Source organism: Vipera berus, assembly GCF_964194415.1.
Source record: "Vipera berus genome assembly, chromosome: 12".
NCBI classification, from domain to species: Eukaryota; Metazoa; Chordata; class Lepidosauria; order Squamata; family Viperidae; genus Vipera; species Vipera berus.
In genome coordinates this window covers 2851383-2867807 of record NC_138215.1, presented here as the reverse complement: position 1 = coordinate 2867807, position 16425 = coordinate 2851383, and the positions used below count along the sequence as shown (strand labels likewise).

Here is a 16425-nt window from a genome sequence, read left to right as displayed (position 1 = left end):
TCTGCAGCCCTGTCCTGTTCTTCACCCCCCCCACCCACCCCCAGTCTGTCTTTATGTTGCAACCGATGAAACGACAAAACCATTTCCAAAGCTGGGTGTAATTTTATTAAGAATCTGCTGTTGAAATTGAACATTTAATAGGGTTTAATAAAACCTTAATATAGCTTATGTCTGCCTTTGTGTTCCTCTCTCCTCTTGGCAACACAGCAAAGGGAAATGAAGATTTCCCACAGCTTTGACAGCTTTGCTTCTAACAGAGTTGGGTATGTGTACATGTTTTCTCTTTAAATATAATCCCTTACATTTCTCTGTTAAATGTTGCTTTGGTCCTCTCTGCCCAGTTTCCCACTCTCTCCAGATTAATCCACCACCCTGAGTCCTTCGGGAGAAGGGCGGTATACAAATCAAATTATTAAATTAAATTAAATTAAATTACAATCTTCTTTTTCCAAATTTGATAAGCAATCCATCAATTTCATTGTCCTCATTTAAAGTATTGAATGCTGGCCCCAAGACTGAACCCCACGCAGCTCCACTGGTCGCTCCTGTCTCCATCCGCAGCCATTCCTGCTGAGCAGAGCGCGCGTCCTGCCATCGTGCGAGTCTGCGGGCACGTGTGTGTGTGTGGGGGGGGCTGCCTGGCTACACATCATGCATGTGCAGCCGAAGCCGGGGCGGGCCCTCTGGGGCATTTAGCCGTGCCCCGGGGCTCCTGTTCCTGCGCAGGAAAAAGCGCCGGAGGCAGGGTCACGCCGAGTGGCTCACCGACGGGGAGTCTCGGCCGCCCCTTAACGGGGAAGCCCTCGGGAAGCTTTGCGGAAGACAGGCGACGCCTACAGCTGGACCAGCTCCCGGCCGAGACGCTCGGCCTCTCGGCTCGGCCCCCCTTTCCCGGGGAAGCCTCGCCGGGAGCCTCCGGCTTCCTCCAGCCCTCCGCGAAGCCGTCGCCGTCCGCGCCTGCGTTTCAGCGGGGGCGCCAAGGCGCAACCCAAGGCCGTCTCCGGGAGGCGGCGGAACGGAGGGCAGGAGCCCCCTCGCGCGGAGGAGCCGCTTTCTGGCCCGTTTCCCGGCGCCGCGCTTCCCAGTTCGCGCTCCGCGCGGCCTCGGCCCCGAAGGCGACCCCGGCGGTCCTGCGCGGAGCCCCGCACGGAAGGAAAGACCGCCCGCCCCGCCCCGCCCGCGCGCCTGCGCAGTGGCGGCGTCAGGCAGGCCGCTGGGCTCGCGCCTTCCCTCCCCCGCCAGCATCCGGGTCCTTCCGCGCGGTGCAGCAGGTCGGTAGGCGGGAAATGGCGACCGGCCGCTGCTGTAGCTGCTGAGCGCGACCGAGCCCCGGCGGCGGCGGCGGCGGCGGCGCTTGGTGCGACCCGCGCGGCGGGGGAAGCCTGCCGGGCCTGGGCTGCCCTGCCGCCGCGGTGCCGGGCTCCGGCGGCGGGGAGGCGCCGGGCTGCCCCACCTTCCCCTCAGCGCCTCGCAGGTAACCGCCGCTAGCGGCGCGGGAGGCGGCGGCGGGCTCGGGCAGCGCGCCGTGGCCCGTGGCTCCCGCGCAGGCCTTCCGCCCGCCCCCCGCCGGCCTAGGCCCAGCTGCGCGCGGCGGGCGCCCCTGTTGCTCTGGCGCGGCGGGCGCCTCCGGGCCGGGCCGGCGCGTGCCGCCTCCGCCGCGCCTGGCGTGCTCTGGCGGGCCCTTAGCAACCGGGCCGGCGAGGCGAGCGGAAGCGGCGGTCCAAGGTCATCCGCGCGCGGGGAGTCTCCGCCGGACGATCCGGCCGGGAGCCGCTGAAGCGCCCGGAGGGTTAGCCCTGGCCGAGCCCCGGAGGCGCGCTCTTCCCCCGGGCGGCGGGAGGAGCCCTCGGGGCCGGGCAGCCGCCTTTGTTCCCCGCGGCCAGCGCCGGGGAGGCGGTCGGCACCGGGGCTTCCTCTCGGCGGGCGGGGAGCCCGAGACCCCCGGAGGGGAAGCCGGCGCAGAGTTTGCCTGTCTTGGGCCGCTTCACCTGCTCGCGGCCGGGTGGGGAAACAGCGGCCGAGTCCGTAGTTTTTAAGCGCTTTCTCTGTGGTCGAATTCGGTTTTATCATGACTTTATTAAATACACGAAGACATTCTGAAAAACCGGCTGTTTAGAATTTGGCACAATAGAAATAATGGGCAAGAAGACTAGCAGTAAACAGGGAAGAGAAGTAGCGCTTTGTGAAGACTTAAGTAGGAGAGGGATGGGGTGACTAAAGTGTGAATTTACCTTTGGAGATTTCTAGGTACAGGACAGTTTAGAGACACTTCTAAGATGGTTTCAAATTTATTTGCTCATTAATTACTGTTTGCTTTTACTGGACAAATAATGTAATCTCTGTTTTCCATTTTTTCCATTAGTAAAATGGGAATAATACATCACAAACTGCTGGCGCTGCAAGGGTTAATTACTTAATGTTAATAAAAGGATTCGAAGATTAAAAAGGCCCTACAAGTAAGTTACTAAAGTTCTTATTAGTTGTTGAAGTTTAATAGTGATTTTTATTTATTCTACTTTTGAAGAAATGGAGACACCACTCACTGTGATGAATGTTGTTTTTGGATGGGAGAGGAGGAATAACCACTGTGTTTTGCCTTTCCTGTTCATCGTAAGCATAATTTAAATGTTGCTTTAGTGACATGCATGCATTACATTTTCTCCTGAGCTATTACTTAACGCTTCAAGGAATGGTTTTTATAAATGTAGTCATCAGGGGTTTATGAATTTTCACTTGGCACGGTAGCTGGCCATAATTTGCGGCCATGAGTAATCCTTCTCACCACCATATCCTCTGTGTATGCCAGCTAACTTGGAGTCTCTCAGTGTGCTCTGGGCATTGGAAGAGGCAGAGGCTGACTAAATCTGTTGTACTTTCTGCCTGCTGTCAAACTGAATAGAAAAAAAGCATAAACTGCTGCTTTCTCTTCTAAACTTATTTGAGTTCTATTAGTGCTCCCTTGGGCCTAGTCCAGGTTAGCCATGCCCCAGGATCCCAGTGGATGGCTCAGAAGGAAGATTGTCCCCTCTGAAAGGGAAGTGAGGGTGGTTTAAAATGAAGGCAGGCAACCCACCAGAAAAGAGTGATGGAGTCTGCAGATTGCAATAGAGAAATGCTGGATGTCATGGCTGGCCAAAGTATCTGCAGACTGTAGGACGTATAGTGAAACACCTTTTGAGGCTGTCAGATGGGGGAAAGCTCCAGTGAACAAGAAAAAAACTAGGTTTTTCTCCCCCAAGGGGGAAATTAGACCCAGAAAAAAATAAACTTAGAAAGCTGTGTTACACTAGATCATTTACCTCAGCTTTATTGCTCTGACGCAGTGGCTCTCCAAAATCAAAATGACAACTCTTTCCCATTAGCTGCCATGCAATTATTTTACTCCTAGACCTTTTGCATGTGCGTCTGCCATAGTTTGGGTAGAAGAGGTGAGCAAGTCCTTGAGGTCGGTTGGTGATGTGGATTTATTCTTTGAGAGTATTGTGTGTAAAAAGACAAGGGCACGCTTTATTTGCTTTCTTACAAACATTTGTAGCCTAGCTTTCTGTACCCTGAGGTACCCTGTACTCTTAGAGGCTTGGCTGCTCGACTGCATGCCAATTAGTTCAATTAATCAGGGTAATTGCTTTGATTCCTTAGATGTTTTGTCCTTTGCTAAAAATTCTTAACTTTTCTGAAAAACTCTGTGAGACACTATTTTAATTTGTGGATGGTTTTGTTATTTAGAAGTGATTGGTACTGGTTTCTGGAATGATATTCTTGTTCAGTCTTTTTAGTAATGTTGCACTCTATTAATGTACTTAGCTTCAATCATGTCAAAAAGTAAATATAATTCATGTACACTTATTTCTCTTTTTTAACAGAAATATTTTCAAAAATATCAATATTTTAACTTCAGAGTATCTAAAAGGCAAAGATAATATACAGGTAGTCCTCCACTTATAACCATTTATTTAGTGACCCAACAAAGTTGCAAAAGCTCTGAAAAAAGTGACTTTTTTAATGGCCACTTTTCCACGCTTACAACTATTGCAGCATCCCCATGGTCATGTGATCAGAATTTGGATGCTTGGCACCTGGACTGTATTTATGATGGTTGGAGTGTTCTAGGGTCCCCTTGTGCGACCTTCTGACAAGCAAAGTCAACGGGGAAGCCAGATTCACTTAACAATCGTGTTACTTAATGGCAATGATTCACTTAACCACTGTAGCAAGAAAGGTCATCAAATGGAGCACAATTCATTTAACAACTGTCTTGCTTAGCAGCAGAAATATTGGGAATTATTGTAAGTTGAGGGCTACTTGTAATTGAAGAAAAATGAAACCGGGACTTTGCAATCATTTATTCAACAAAAAATTAAGAAACATGCCATTTTCTTCTGTAGAAAATTAAGCAGACAGATCTTGACTTTAATATCTGATTGCCCCGTTTGGCAGAAACAGCCTTAAGTAGGAGGCTTGTTGCTGAAAAAAAAAAGAAAAAAATTAACTTGTGATTTATGGGGTTTGATGATTAGAAAGAGTAAACAGTGAACAGAAGGAAATTACATAGGAGTCCATGGCAGATTTTACTCTGCTAGCCATAGCCGACTTTAGGGGACAGTGCTCATCTCTCTTTTAAGCCAGTGTTGTCTGAAGATGTTTCCATGGTCCTGTGGCCAGCAGGACATCACAGAACGCTGTTGCCTTCCCACCGAAATGCTCCCTGTGTATCTACTCGCATTTGCATGCTTTCAAACTGCTCAGTTGGCAGGAGGTGGAGTGAGACAAGAGCTCACCCTGTCACACGGCACTCAGGTCTTAAAACTGGGGCGTTGACTTTCCAGCTAACAAGCCCAGCATGTTAACCTTTGAGCCATCGTGCTGCCCAGGTAATCTTAAGAGAAGGTAAACTATAAATGTAACTGCTATTAAGAAAAATAGCCCACTTCTTTGTAACTTATACTATTCTACTCTTTTTTGCATTTATTTTACTTGCTACTTTCCTTTCTTGTTACAAAATTTATTTAATGCAAATCATATATAAGAAAAGGAACATCCTTAAGTAGGCAATTCTTATAACTGTCTACCAGTCTCTGACATTCACTAGGAGGAATATTTTCTCTTTCAGTGCAGAATTTTTTCAACTGCAATGTTTGAAGGATGTCATGAAAGTAGAGACTAGCGTGTAGGTAATCATACTTACTTTGTGGCTCAGACCAACCTTTTTTCCCCCCTTGTCCTTGTCCTAGTAACAGTGAAGGATGATTTTCAATCCACATGAAAAAAGACAGTGGCAAACTAAAATCTCATTCCTGGGCTTCTCTCTAGGTCTTCTTCTCAGCATGGGACAAGAGCAGGCCAAAGCAATCATTAAACGGCATGTGACAGACAGAGTGCCAATTGGACCTAGCCAGGTCCCCAACTTTTATTGCCAGTGAGCCCAACCGCCTTTATATCTCCCCGCTACTCTCAGATACCAACCTCCTATAACATGTAGTGTTGCAAGGTTCTGTGCAGTAGCAGTTTAAATATGTCAGAAGGTGACCTACGTTACAAATTAGTTTTCATGAGTATCTGGACTGTTGTAGAGTGTTTTGTATTATGATAGATTTGGTTTGCCATGCTCCCCTACACCCAGCTACTACTCCTATCCCTCCTTTTAAATTCTTTTAAAATTTTTGTTTTTATACTTTTTAGCTTTTTATGTTTAATTTTTATTCTCTTGTATCTTTTATGCTTTTTACTCCACCTCTTTTGTCCTGGTCTTTGACTGTAATAAACGTTTTGATTTAACTTGATGCTTCTCCAGACAGGTGGCCTTACATTCTCCTCAAGCACCCACTGGTACAATGATGGATTCATCGTGAATTCTGATAGTGAGTGGCCCTGATGCAAAGCTTTGCCTTGCCTTGCCTTGTAGTTGGTATCGGGTTCTTCTGGTAAAATGCTCTTTTTTGGTTTTCCCAGAATGTCATCGCCTCTCAAATAAATCTATATTTGCCTCATCTGTCCAAAGCCAGAATGGTCTTTTCTTAGGTGTTGAGTCTCGCTCTTAGGTTCTTTCTGTCAGTAAAGTTTCCTCCTGGCAGCCTTCCCATGATGATCTAATTTGTGCTACTTCTTCCTAATGGTCGATCCATTGCCTTTAACATCAGTAGTGGCAAAAGCTCCCTGTAGGCCACATGATGAAATTTCAGGGTTCTTAGAGACTTTTTTCAGCATCTTGGTCTCTGCTCTCAAGCTAAACGGGTTGGGACAGCCTGGCATAGGCAAGTCGGCAGTTTGAAATCTTCTCCGCTTGTAGATGATCTTCTGGACAGCGGAATGATTGATGTCCACTTTTGGTAATCTTCCATAATCTCTTACCGGGCATTTATAACCTTTCTGAAGGCTTAAGAGAGCTCTTTTGAACTAAGTATGATGATACCATACACCAGACATGTCAAATGGGACGTATCAGAGCTTTTTTCCCATTGCCAGCAATGGGGTGGGCGTGGTTTTGCTGTGACATGTCCGGCCCGCGGGCAGGCAGTTTGCCCACCCCAGCCATACACTAAAGCAACTCAAACTAAATTATCTGAGGTTTCAATAATACATGTTTGTCCCAGGTCCTTTCTAACAATTTGAATCATCATGATTCTGATTTTAGGTATTTGAGGTAGTAGTAAATGTAAAAGTGTACCTACTTTTTCCACATGCATATTGTGCCTTTATGTCTTACTATAGGGTCTTACAAAGATCACAGTGGGCTACAAAATATGAAGGTGCAGATATTTATTCAACTATATCCCATTTATCTGTCAGTATTGTTGAAATAAAACTAAATATTTGTAGTGGAAATACGCTGAAAAAGTAAAAGTCAGTGGTGTGTACTCACTTTTTATATGATTGTACATTCTCTCTTCCTGCTTATGTAATTTCTCAGCTACTGTAGATTCATGCTGTGTCCACCTTAACTGCTCTTCCCATGTCATCCTATTGCAGCTGAGTTTGAAGAACCTAGGAACACCAATTCTTACACCTGTTTTGGAGAAATTCAGTTTTGAAATTGCTATGATTTAATAGATATGCAAAAGATGATACTAATTATAGGAAAGAAGAGATGGTTAGCTTTTTAGATAGTGAGGTTTTTTATCGTATTTATATCCTATCTTTTTTCTGGGAACTAAAGCATATGTACAACTCAGGAAGCATGGGAAACTGAAAAAAATGATCATAAAAGCCCAGTCCAGCACAATACCACTGAAAAAGAAAAAAAATTCAAGAAGAAATCAAGAGCACAAAGCTCTTTCTGACAAACTGAAAGACAAAAAGAACCGCCTTGAGTCCTACGAGAGAAGGGCGGTATATAAGTCCAATAAACATAAATACAAAAAAATGAAAAAAGGGACACATAACTAAGGCCAATTATCATCAGACAGCCAGAACTTGCAAAGATGAAGTCAGGAAAGTAAAAGCTCAGAATGAATAAAGACTTGCAACAGAAATCGGACAATAAAAAAAGTTTCTTTCAACATATTAATAACAAGAAAAAAGTCAAGAAAACTAGTCCACTAAAGAGAGAAGATGGCAAGGAAGTAACAGCACTAAGCAAGCAGGAAAACCTATACCATTTCAGACAAATGACTGTCTAGTCCAGGGGTAGGCAACCTTGGCTCTTTTATGACTCATGGACTTCAACTCCCAGGATTCCTGAGTCAGCACAGCTGGCTCAGGAATTCTGGGAGTTGAAGTCCGTGAGTCATAAAAGAGCCGAGGTTGCCTACCCCTGGTCTAGTCTCTTTGTAAAAACCTCCAGTGATGGAGCATCCACTGGCTAATTGTTATTACTGTTAGGAGGTTTCTCCATAATTCCAGGTTGCTTCTCTGGTCAGTTTCCAACCATTGTTTCTTGTCCTACCCTCTGGTGCTTTGGAGAATAATTTGACCCCCTCTTCTTTGTGGCAGCCCCTCAAATGCTAGAATACTGCTATCATGTCACCCCTGTTTTTTCTTTTCTTTAGACTAGCCAAAGTTTTGCAGCCATTCTTCATATGTTTTAGTCTCCAGGCCTTTGATCATTTTAATTGCTCTTCTCTGAATTTTTTCCAAAGTCTCAACATCTTTTTTTGGAGTATGGTGACCAAAATTGGTTGCTGTATTCCAGGTGTGGTTTTACTAGGGTTTTTATAAAGAGGTACTAATGCTTTGCATGATCTTGATTCTATGCCTCTGTTTATACAACCCAGGATTGTATTAGCTTTTTTGGTTGCTGCTGCGCACTGCTGGCTCATGTTTATGTGATTGTCCACTAGGAATCTAAGGTCCCTCTTACAGTTACTGTTTTTAAGCCAGGTCTCACCTAATCTGTACTTGTACCTTTGATTTTTCCTGCCTAAATAGAAAACCTTGCTTTTCTCCACATTAAATGTCATTTAGTTGGATAGGGGCCATTGTTCAAGTTTGTGGAGAACTCTCTGGATCCTGAGTTTGTTTTCTGGGGTGTTGGCTCTTCTTGCCAGTTTGGTGTCATCTGCAAATTTGATGAGTTCCTCTTCTATTCCCCATCTAAGTCATTGATGAAGATATTGAAGAGTCCTGGGCCTAAGACGGCGCCTTTTGGTACCCCACTGCTTACTTCTCTCCGTGTGGATGTAGTGCCGTTGAGGACTACTCATTGAGTATGGTTTGTCAGCCAGCTACAAATCCATCTGGTGGTGATGTTGTCTATCCCACCAAAGCATGGCTTTGCCATAAAACCTTAAGGGCAGTATATATATTTAATAATAAAACCTATAATAACCCTGTGACATCTTTTGAGAGAAAGGTAGTGCAGTCTGATGTGAATATTAAATTTTAGGCTGACCAATTATTATTTTTACCTCACTGCTGGACAGACCCATTAATCATCTATGTTAAGTGTATGTCATAAATAGAAAAATAAAAATGGTGGCAAACAAGCTTCAATAATAAGTCACAATTTCCTAATCTAAACAGATAAACTTGTGCAGCCAAAACGGCCCTGGGAGTGGGAGTGACTTCTGATTTCCTGTCTTTTCCTCTTGATTGCTTGTGGGAAGCTGGCAGGGAGTTTTGGAAAACAGGAGCTTCAGATGGGCCAAAATCAAGCTGGATAGCTAATCATTGGGGGGTGGAATGATAAGCTAAAGACTGTTAAAATAATGGAATCAAATTTAATAGAAAAAATATTCAGTTAAAAAATTAAAAGGAGAGATGGACAGTTGGTTTACCTTTTTAAAAAAGTTTCTAAACTCTAGAACAGGCATGTCAAACTGCCGGCCCACAGGCCAGATGCATCATACTGAAACCGTGCCCACCCCATTGCCGGCAATGGGGAAAAAGTCACAATAGGTCCTGCAACATCATGTGATGTCGCGAGTTTGACATGCCTTCTCTTGAACTATCTAAAGCCCTGCAGTGCCTTAACCTACATTGTGATGGGAACTTCCTCTAAGAGATTCTGATTACAAGTAATCAAAGTAGTGTTCCTAGTAGTCTTCATTAAACAAGTTGGTTGTACTAGAAAAAAAAGTGAAGCCCTAAAATAATTGGCTCTCTTAAGATGTCATTTGAATTGGAAGTTCCAATCTATGAAATGAAAATCAAGTGTGAGTTTGGTGGACCTTTCCTTGTAGCATATTCCTGCAAGTGAAAATGTCCCTATGAGAAGAGTTGTCTGTGGACCTCAGAAAAAGGGTTTTGATGCTTACAAAGCCAGAAAGTGCTGCAAAATTATTGCAAAAACCTTTAACATCCATTCTTCTGCAGTCAGAATTACACAAATGGAGAAAAAGCACTATTTCAACTCCTCCCTGGAGTAGTTATCCAAAGAACACCCCCCTCTTTCCAGGAAGCTATAGAATGCTTTGCGGGGTCTCAGAGTATCCCGGGATAAAGACATCAGTGTGATGCCTGATGTCAGTGTGCACGATACCACGTGCCTTAAGAAAAACACTGCAGGAGAGTGATATGCATGGGAAGATGCCAAGGAGAAAGCCACCAGACTCCAGAAAGCTACCCACTTCAAGTTTGCCAGAGAGCACCTAGGTCAGGGGTAGGCAACCTTGGCTCTTTTATGACTTGTGGACTTCAACTCCCAGAATTCCTGAGCCAGCATAACTCCCATAGTTGGCTCAGGAATTCTGGGAGTTGAAGTCCACAAATCATAAAAGAGCCAAGGTTGCCTACCGCTCACCTAGGTGATCTAGCCAGCCACTGGAACAGCATTTTGTGGGCAAATAAGGAAAGAACGTATTAAATGGGTTGGAACTGGGAAACGTAATGTTTGGAGAAAACAAAAACTGCATTTTAAAGAAAGAACCTTATCCTGGCTGTGAGGTGTGGGACTTGGAGAATCATAGTCTGGAGTGGCTTTGCACTCAAATGGCTTGTGTGAGAGAACAATGGCTTGTAGACTCTTAGCACATTTACCAGAGCATGTGTAGGTATCGATACGTGAGGTGAAGCTTAAATGACGGAGGGTTATATAGAATGATAAACTAAACAAATCTTTAACAACAGATCTGAGGCAGAAGAAATTGTCTGTTGGCAAGGCTGAAATGCTGAGTCATAACCTGAACTGAATATCTATTGTAAGATAGTTGAAACGGTTATTTAATGAATCACTGCAGTTGTTAAGTGAATTATGTGGTCATTAAGCAAATCGGGCTTCCCCCATTGACTTTACTTGTCTGAAGCTGGCTGGGAAGGTCACAAATTGTGTTCACATGATTCTGGGACACTGCAACAGTCGTAAATATATGCTAGTTGACAATAAGGATTTGGGGACTTTACAGAGAGATTGTAAGTTCAAGTCCCACCTTAGGCATGAAAACCTGTTGGGTGACTTTGGGCCAGTCAATCTCTCTTAACCCAACCCACCTCACAGGGTTGTGGGAAAAATAGGAGGAGGCAGGTTTGTTGGATATGTTTGCTGCCTTGAATTATGTGTAAAAATAATAAAGGTGGAATACAAATAAAGAATTGAAATTTTGGCAGCTCTGGTGCATTGTTTATAATTGGTTTGTGAAATCTTACATGAATAACTATGTGACCTATGTTTTCTTCTTCTGCTTTGCACAATTTATGGCTGTGAATCATTTAATGATTTTTCAGTTCTGACATTAATTGTATTAGTTGGAAGCAGCCAAAATCAAGCCTTCAGTTTCTTTTTTTAATGTTCTAGTTCAGACATGTCAAACACAAGGCCCGCGGGCCACAAATGGCCCGCCAAATGATTGAATCCGGCTGGCACAACTCTCCTGGAAATTACAAAGGTCCGGTTGGCGCCGGCCCGGCTGAGCACTTGCTCAGTAGGTGGCAAGTGCACGTGGGCTGGTGGAGCCCAGCAACATTTGCAGCTCATTAGCCCCTCGACAGCTCATTGGCCAGAGCCGTCTCCTGCGGCTCCCAGGCAGCCTCCTCCCAGTTCCAAAAAAAAAGGTGGGACTAAAAAAATTCAATCAATTCAAACTGCTCACACACAAAAAAAAACCTCTTGAAGTTTGAATTGATTGATTGAACTTCTTTGGTTTGTGGGACTGCCCACAAACCTCTTTGCTTCTTTGGACTGCACGTGGAGTCAGTGGAGGAAGAGACTGGAAAGGTGAGTGGGACCTTTTTCTACTTGCTGTGCGGGTGGGGGCGGACAGTCTCTGGGTTCCCCAGGCCTGCCTCTTCCCTTCCCGGCAGGTCTCCCCTTGCCCTGCTTCACCACCCCTTCTCACTCGCTGCGGAGTGCTGGGGTCTCCTCAGAGCTGCAGAGCATCGCCTAGCCCAGAAACGCAGGGAAGTTGTGCCCGAGCAGGAGGCAGGAGGGAGTGAGGCGGGACGCCAGGGGGAGGGCGAGCAACCCCCAGCCGGCGAGGGGGAGAGGCGCCCAGGCGGGAAAGCGGACTCGAGGCGGCCAGAGAAACAGCCGCAGCTGGCTCCTGACCTCCCGGGGCACGGAGCCGTGCAGCCTGCGCTCCCTGGGGAGACTGCACTGCAGACTCACCTTGGGAGATGAAGAGGGGCTTGACGTGCTCCAGCCCGCCCCGCGGGTGAAGCCCCAGGGTGCGCCGCCGGCCAGCTGCACGTGCAGGTACTGGAAGAAGACCAGCAGTCAGCCCGGCAGCTTGGCCTGTGGTGGCGGGTCAGGGTGGAGTTGACCCGGCGGCCACCCCATGGTACCATTCCCTATCCTGAGTGTGACCTGCAGCGGCGCTGGGCATAGACGGGACGCGGTGTGATGCTAAGCTCTGCCTGCTGGAGTGTGGACCGGCAGGAGCTCCTGGTAGGCGTGTTGTGGGTGAGCGGAGGCGCCTGGCCGGCCCGGCCCAGATGCTGCGACGCCCCGGCCGAGGCGCTCCCCCAGGAGCAGAGCCACTCCAGCTCCTCTGCTGGCTACTCTGGTGCGCGGGCTCCTGGGCCAGGCGCTGCCGAGGGCGAGAAAGTGGGCGAGCGGAGGTGCCTGGGCTGCTCTGGCACACAGGCTCCTGGGCCGGGTGCTGCCGAGGGCAAGAAAGTGGGTGAGCAGAGGCGCCCGGCTGGCCCGGCCCGGATCCTGCAAGAGGTAACTTGCATAGATTTGAAGAGTAGATCCCAGTATAGAGACTTCTGTGATGGTTGAACAACCCATGAGATAGTCCAAACATGACCTACTTTTATGCATCTGGGTTTTTTCTGTGTAAAACTGAAGTTATTTTGCCAATATTGGTAATCTCTGACTTATGACCACAATTGAGCCCAAAATTTCTGTTGCTAAGTGAGACCATTGTTAAGTGAGTTTTGCCCCATTTTACGACCTTTTTTTCCACAATTGTTAAAGTGGTTAAATTAGTAACACAGTTGTTAAGTGAATCTGGCTTCCCCATTGAGTTTGCCTGTCAGAAGGTTGCAAAAGGTGATTATGTGACCCTGGGACGCTGCAACTCTCCTAAATATGAGCTGGTTGCCACCTATTCGAATTTTGATCATATGGGTATGGGGATACTGTTATGGCCATAAGTGTGAAAAACATAAGTTTTTCAGTGCCATTGCAACTTTGAACAGTCACAAAATGAAATGGTGTATGTTGAGGACTATCTGCAATTGACAAAGTCACCACCTTAACTTAGAATTAAAGGCCCACTTTTAAGGTTTATTGTGGGACGCTAGAGGAAGGATCTGTATAATTTATTTATTTTTCTTTTATTGGATTTATATACCGCCCTTTCCCGAAGGACTCAGGGTGGTTTACAGGGTACAAAAAATTAAAAACAATTAAAAAGAATTAAATTTAATCCCTGAAAAAATATAAAAACCCCAATTAAAAACTCTCAGCCTGGGCCGGGGAGCTCGAAGAGCCAGGTCTTCAGGTCCCGGCGAAATGAACGAAGGTCGGGGGCGGTCCTAAGCTCCGCGGGCAGCTGGTTCCAGAGGGCAGGCGCAACCACAGAGAAGGCCCTTCCCCTGGGTGTTACCCGCCGGCAATCTTTAACTGAGTTTAGACATAATGATATTTCTTAGTCTTTAATCATTTGGATTTTTGAACCATGATTTATGAAGTAGCCTGATGGTCTACATGCAGCTAATTGCTCATTTGGTACTTCATGTTTTAAATAATCCATCACTTCCCAGAGTGTATGAATCCGGACAGTATTTTATTCATGGAAATTAAATTAAATTCAAAACTTCGCTGGTATGATGCTACAAAACATTAAGTTAGCAAACATGGAAGCTAAGAGTCAGCTGCGCTGAGTGAGCAGCATTGAGCTGGCCGTGCCCACCCGGCCACGCCTACCTGGCCACACCCACCCGGCCCCCCAAGGGCAACCATAATGCTGATGTGGCCCTCAGTGAAATTGAGTTTGACACCCCTGTTCTAGTTGTAAGCCGTTTGCATGTTAGCTTTACCCACTTTCCCTCCATTCCCTTGTAGAAATTGACCACGTAATGCTGTTCGTGCTTTTAATGCACTTTTTTCAATACTCATGCTTCGTTTCTTGCACATTCAGTAAGATCCAACTTTTTAAGTTGCATCAGTGCTTGCTCTTGGCTGTCTTTTGCATAATCAGCCAATGCATGCTTTTCTTCTTTGACATTGTGTTTGACCTGAAGTAAACCTGTTGTTTCCACTTTTACGGGGCAGATATAATCTATGCACATTACAGGGATTTAATGCATAGTGAATTTTCTTTAATATAGTTGTTTGTCGGTCCAAACTGTCCAGTTCGGCTTCTGTCCAGTTTTTCCCAGCAGTATAATATATCCCAGGTATGGCCCAGGTATTGATGGCTTTGATTGTGTTTCCATCATTCAATTTGTCTTCAGGACTTTTCTCATTCTTTGCATGTATTCTTCAGTAATCACGTTTTTCGCTTGTCCATGCTTGATGTTATCCAGCTATAAAATGCTCAGATAACTTGTAGCTTCGTCCTGATGGCTCCTGATGGTTTGGCATTTGGCATTTCAATTACATTACATTTTGTGATTTTACCACACTTCACTGGTATTATGGCCCATTTCTCTAGGCTGAATTCCATCTCTCTATATCTGTGCTAAAATTTCTTGCCGTATTTGTCAATGATTGGATTTTGATTTCTGATTTTCTGTAAAGCTTCAGATTATAGAGCAAATGTGATATTTTAATTCACATTTTTGCTGTTTGGCAATCAATATTTTTTTCTTCAAAACGGCTGAAACGGATCCTAGCAATGATAAATAATAAGGGTGATAATGAGTCACCTTGGAGAATGACTCTTTTAATGTTGACAAGCCCATGTTTTTCATTTCAAACCACCAATTCTCTTTTTAACTGCTTCATTATTTTTTCTATAAATTTTCTAATATTTTTATTGACGTCAGTTGTTTTCAAACATTTGATGATCCAACTGTGTGGTAATGAATCTTTTTCTAATCAATCCAGACCATATGTAAATTGGTTTTTTTAATTTTTTCAATTCTCCAAAATCATTTTATCAATCAGAAGTTGATATTTTGTACCTCTGTTTTTCCTTCTATTCTCTGTTCTATTGGAAGAATGTTATTTTCTTCCAAGCAATTGGGGAAGTTGCCCACTATTATGCCCATGAGAAATGTGGACATTGCAGAGAAGCATGTTATCAGTCTATATTTTCCTGGTATTGACTCTTTTGCTGTGTCTTTTTGACTCAGATAAGATTTCCCAATTATGAAGCAGTCACTGTGGATTCTTTATGTAGTACTTCATTATGTTTAACTGTAGTTGGATGTAAGCTAGTCAGATATTTGAGCCAAAAGCAATGTAATTGTTCATTTTGAGAAAATGTTCAGTTTTTACTCTTTTTCACGATTTTTAACTTTTTGCTGTTATCATTAGTTCTTCCGTTTGATTTTTACTAAAATCATCTTCAAAATTTTATTTTCTTAATTTAAATTTATTCTTTATAATGTTTATATAGATGCCCATCTTTTAATCAATTATAGGCTGCTCCCAGTTAAAACAACATATAAAGCTACATTAAAACTATAAAATTAAACAGATTAAAACATTAAAAACAACAAAGACCTAGTGCCAAGTCAAATTGCTAATATGCAGTTATCTAATCTTACCTCAGAGGGCACGATGGCTCAGTGGTTAAAGATGCCGAACTGACAGCCTGGGTTTGAGATGTGACGGGATGAGCACCAATCCTTGACCCAGCAGAACCCACTTTGCAGTTTGAAAGCAGGCAAATGCAGGGAGATAAATAGGTATTGCTTCAGTGGGAAAGTAATAGTGTTCCCTTCGCCTTGACCACATGCCAGCAACATGACCACGGAAACATCTTCGGGTAAGAAACAGGGATGAGCACCAACCCCTAGATACCGAGTGCCCCAACCCCCCCCTGCTCGCCCACAGGGCCACCTACCGCCTCCACGGCCTGCCCACGCCCCACAGCACCATCTGTGGGCGAGTCTTGTCCCCGCTGCCCGGCTGCCATGTCCTTGGCTGCATTGCTCTACGTGGGCTGCGCCCAGGGGTGACTCTTCTTGGGGGGGCTGCTGGTGAGGAGGGGGCCGCGGGGGGAGGCAGGGCTGGGGTGACAGCGCGCATGCCCACAGAGAGGGCTCTGCATGTCGCCTCTGGCACGTATGCCATAGGTTCGCCACCACTGTCTGCGAGTCAGAAACTACAGGACAGGGGAAACCTTTATCTTTACCTTTAATCTTACCCCATCGCTTGAGGGGAAAAGCCAGGTCCAAAACTTTATGGTAGAGAACTACCAAACTTCATGGGGCAGAATGCGCCATAGGGCAGGAAAGGCAGGCTTCCTAGCTCACATAAGCTGGCCATGTTTAAGGGAAGGAACTGGGAGCAAGCCAGCCCCAGTCTGACCCGGTAAGATTGGTCGATGTCCTTAAGGAAAGGCGGTCCCTCAGATAATCGAGCTATGAATTCAGGATTTTTGAATTTCTCTTGTCATTTGTACTTTGGTAGATTCTCCTATAGCTTGGTTGAAA

The 16425-nt window shown here is 45.3% G+C and overlaps 1 protein-coding gene across 5 annotated transcripts in view; it reads left to right on the top strand.

Moving 5' to 3' along the window:
- The first annotated feature begins 1204 nt into the window (after positions 1-1204).
- The window catches only part of CTDSPL2 (CTD small phosphatase like 2), a 56037-nt gene continuing 40816 nt past the window's right edge, over positions 1205-16425 (top strand). For 2 of the 5 annotated variants that reach the window (XR_014027683.1, XM_081337366.1), the window contains exons 1-2: positions 1223-1474; positions 2363-2456. The gene's annotated coding sequence lies outside the window, so the exon portion shown is untranslated. Of the gene's footprint in view, positions 1475-2362; positions 2457-16425 lie in introns of all 5 variants that reach the window. The other 3 variants (XR_014027682.1, XM_081337364.1, XM_081337365.1) reach the window with 2 other exon arrangements.